This window comes from Chelmon rostratus, chromosome 6, assembly GCF_017976325.1.
Source record: "Chelmon rostratus isolate fCheRos1 chromosome 6, fCheRos1.pri, whole genome shotgun sequence".
Classification (NCBI taxonomy): Eukaryota; Metazoa; Chordata; class Actinopteri; order Chaetodontiformes; family Chaetodontidae; genus Chelmon; species Chelmon rostratus.
In genome coordinates this window covers 7,911,441-7,916,082 of record NC_055663.1, presented here as the reverse complement: position 1 = coordinate 7,916,082, position 4,642 = coordinate 7,911,441, and positions in this window count along the sequence as shown.

Genomic DNA, 4,642 nt, shown 5'->3' with positions numbered 1-4,642 from the left:
CTTTTTCAACCGCAGCGGAAACGTTTCGGTTAACTTCCTCCTTCAGCCTTCCTTCCTCTTCTGTTGACTTCAATAGTGGTTCGCATCCATAGGGGTTGAATTACCGCCACCTACTGGACTGCAACAACTTCACAGTGAAACCCATTTAGACTGTGCACCAACAGTGATCCCATTTCTACAGGGGTATCCACCAGCTGCCACAGCAGTGCCACTAGGTGACAGTATTAGCCCATATAAATTACAGAAAGCTACAGAAGAGCAATAGAATCTAACGATGTAAACACTAATTTGAGACATTAAAAAACAAACATGATCACTAAAAGCATAATGAATGTAACCGTAAGACTTGATAGGCTAAAATCAAAGAAACAAAAACAAGGCTAAAACCTCTGTGATTAAATGTTGAGTAACGTAATGTTATAGTTTAAAAGGAAATGCAACAACAAATGAGGAAAATCAGTAGAGCTTTTGTGCTTCCAGGTACAGACTGAGACACAAAATAAAACATTGTCCTGGGACAAAAAATACGTGTAATTGAAATATATTATTAATACTTATCACAGCTTTATTTTGGTCTATCAATGTTATTTAGTTGTTAACCATCACATATAAATTTACATCTAACATCTTTCAACAGCGACTTTAGCAAAATCAAAATCCTCCTTTTTTCACCCAATTTTTCCTGGAGGACTCTGTGGCAGCTAGTGGCAACCTGGTAGCTACAGCTAAAGTGAAAAACAAACATGTTATATTAGAATATTGTTATGTTAAGTGTTTTAATATCTTAAGAAGAGTAAAACAAAGGATTTCTTTTCATTTTTGTGACTGGTTGACAAAATTATATCTTCTGTGGAAGAAATAATTCCATAAAAAGAATGAAACACAAACCAGTAGAACACACTCTAAAACAGATTTACGACTGCTGACCTATTATCACAAAAAACTATGCAAAGGAAAGTGGCCCTATTTGTCAAGAGCAGCATTTCTCATCTGCCAAAGGAGGGCCACTCACCCGCCACAGGCTGCCACTAACCTGCCACAGGCTGCCACTGCAGTGCCACCGAGTAGCAACCTGCAGGGCTGACAAATGAAGCCGACGCTCAAGTGCCAAAAACTGCAATTCCTCAAATGGCCACTGCAATGCCCGACTTCACAGCATAAATAAACGTGATAACAGCCTTCTACAAAAATGCTTTGGGTTAACTCCTCTACACTCTGCAGCAACATGTCCATATTCCTGACAGCAGGCACATGTGAGAAGAGCTCTCTCATACGGCCTCATCTTGTTACACACACACATACTCAAGGTGCACTCTCACTGGCAATTTCCCTTCAACAGTCAAACACCAACTTACTCTCCCCCTTCTCCCCTTCTTGGAATCTTGTCAGTGTTTGTGCTTCGCCACACCTGCAAAATCCAGGAAGGACTCGGCCTCTTCTGACAGCAGCATACCACTTACCACTTTCCTCTCTGCTCCTCCCCACTTCTGATCCAGGTGGGAAACAAGACACACAGCTACAAATCTTCAGGGCTCTTTTTCTCTGAAGCTTTGATACAGGCTCAGTGATAACCATCCCACTTCTTGTTATTATCCCAACTGAGCGTTCTCCAAATATCTCCAAGCTTTCCTCCGACAACCTTTCCAACCACGTGTGGATCCTTGGAAATCTCCTCTGTTTGTGTCACCTCTATCATGCCACCAAGATAATTCTCCTCTTCCCTCGTTTTCTGACTGGACTCGCTTGAATAATTACTTCTCTCCCTTTTACTTTCAAGTCCTCTCGTGTCCTCATTTCCAATTTCGCTCTCCAATTCCTGCTCCAAAGCCATTTCCGCCATCCTTCACCGCTTCAACCATCCGAGCACCATCCTTCATGTTTCCCATCGCGCTCTTCTCTTTCATTTGGCAGGACATAACAGTGCACCATTCGGCAAGCTCCATGACCGTCCCAGCCAATGAGTGAGGAAGGTAGGGTGTATATTGATCCGTGACCTGGGAAATGATGAAAATAAATTGCACTTAGTTTTATCGTAGGCCACTTTATACCATAACTTGCGTGCATCTTTTTAGGAAAGCACAACAAAAATCATAAAGTATTCTGGTTTAAAATTGAGAAGTTTGACCAAGTAGCAAAGTTTAGGACCAGTTTTATATCTTGAAAGCTTGGAGAATTAGTAAAACTGGACTGAATAATACCAAACCTCCATCTGTTTGTTCCTCTGTTCTGATTGGTTTAAAATATTTTAGGGAGTTGAGACCTCTGTCCGATTTAACTGTTGATTAGATCTGTTTCAGGTTTAATTCACAATTCAAGCCTCTATCTCTCTCTCATGCATGCACACACACACACACACACACACACACACACACACACACACACACAGGCCACCAAACCCAAGCATACAAAGACCAATGGTGAGTTTGAAATCTGTAATAAATCTCAGTGCTCCATGGTAGACAGTATCCAGTGTGTGTGGAGATGCATGCATGTATGTAACACCAGCACATAGAGGTAGCAGCAACACGTCTCCTTTTGGCATCAAAGGAAAAGCAATACTTATTTCTAAAAAAACATTTTGACTTCAGTTTTTGATTTTGCATTTAAAAAACATCACAAGTTTTGTTTTGCCAGCATTCAAAGCAAGTTTTAAGTCACACAAGGTACGTTGCACAGTATCAAATGGAAGCTGTAGCTGTCAAATAGCCTAGTTTAGTGTAGACACAGAGCAGTATATCACAGTATCATCAGCATAAAAGTGGAAATTTGCGTTGGAGACATTTTGGTTGAGACTAGTGGTGTATATAATGAATAACGGCAGCATTCTCTATTTTTTTTTTGATAGATTTTTATTCTAGTCTATTTCAAAAGCAAATAATTAATCCTTAATCCCTGTTTCTGATATTTTAAAGCAAATAGTTGCCTAGTGGTGATTTTAGGGCTCACTTTGTGTAGCGTTGTCTAAATGTAAGGAGTCTGTAGACAGTGGTAAGGGTGGTGGGACGGCCCAGGGCATGGCACCGGAAAATTTTCCCGCATTTTCAAACCCCAGTGTTGACAGATATGATAATAGTGTTCCCAGGACTGATCTCTGGGGAAAGCCCTTGGATACAAGAAGGGAGCTAGAAGTGATCTCTTCTGCCTGCACGCTCTGAGATCTGCCTGACAGATAATGTTCGAACAGTCCAACACTCATAAGTCAACAGTTTTCCATAGCCCACAGTATCAAATAGTAGACAAATCAATGAGAAGGGTTGCGCAATGTTACTTGTTGTCTTATGATTAAATAAACTAATTTGATCTCACTGCTAACGCTTTACATGGCAAACTGTTGGCTGAAGTCACTCATCGCGCTGTCCCTTCATCCCTGGTTCTGTCTGTAAACCACAGAGAAGTAATGCAATTAAAGATCATCTCAACCGTAACACATCTCTAGTTCTGGGTCATCCCTGGCTGAGGCAACATAACTCCCATATTGACTGGTCTGCCGGGAAGGTTGTCGGTTGGAGCTCATTTTGGCATTCCTCCTGCCTGCAATCTGCTCTGCCTCCAGCAGAGGTCTCAGTTGCTCCTCCCAATCCTAGGCCTCCAGATTTGTCCACTGTTCCAGCTGAGTGTCATGATTGGAGTGAGGTTTTTAGCTCTCAGCTCACCTCTCTTTGCCACCTCATCATACCTACGATTGTGCCATTGACCCCCTTCCTGGCACCCCTCTTCCCACTAGAAGACTTAACAATCAATCTTGGCATGAAAGTGATGCCATGAAATATACATCAATGAGTCTTTGGCTGCAGGCTTAAAGGGACAGTTCACTTCAAAATTAAAAATGCATATTTTTACCCTCACCTGCGATGATATTTATCCATCTAGACTGTTCGTAGGAGTTTTGGAGATATTGGCCACAGAGATGTCTGCCTTCTCTCGAATATAATGGGACTAGATTACTCTCGGCTTGTGTTGCTCAAGACCTCCCAAAAATACATTTGAAAAACTCAACACTAATGTCTCTGGGCAACCGAGAGGCACCAAGCTGGCAGGAGCCACGTCTCTCACTGGAGGGCTTCCTGAAACGTGGCTCCAGGACAGGATCAGGCGGGGAACTGGCAAGTTCTGTGCTTGCCGAATGGACAACTGGCTGGAGTCTAGCAGTCTGGGTGGTGGGCTGGAGGCTGTCTGGCTCTGGAGGTCTGGCAGAGAGAAAGAGGCCAGGGAGCTGGGCAGCTGGGAGCCACAACGTCGTCAGGAGCCATCTCAGCTGGGCTGCTTTGAAAGCTAGCTGGGTCCCCCAGAGAACAGATTCCTGAGAATCATTGGAGGTGGAATCAGGCAGGAGAATCGCAAACTCAGGAACGGGAACTGGCTGGAGGCTAGCAGGCCGGTGGCTGTTCTGCTCAGGAGCTCGAGGTGGGAGGAGGTTAGCAGTGACTAGAAGACTGGAAGCTTGAAAGATGGCGACCAACAGGCAGAGGTGCAGACTGGAAGCTATCAAGGACATGGGCCCCATGTCAGTGCTTTGAGAACATGTGACACATTTAACATTTAAACACCAATGCGCAAAATTGAGGCAAATTATTATCTTCAGCATTTCCATGTGTTTCACAACTGTTACTTATGTACTTAGTTTGTATTCAAAATGTGAACA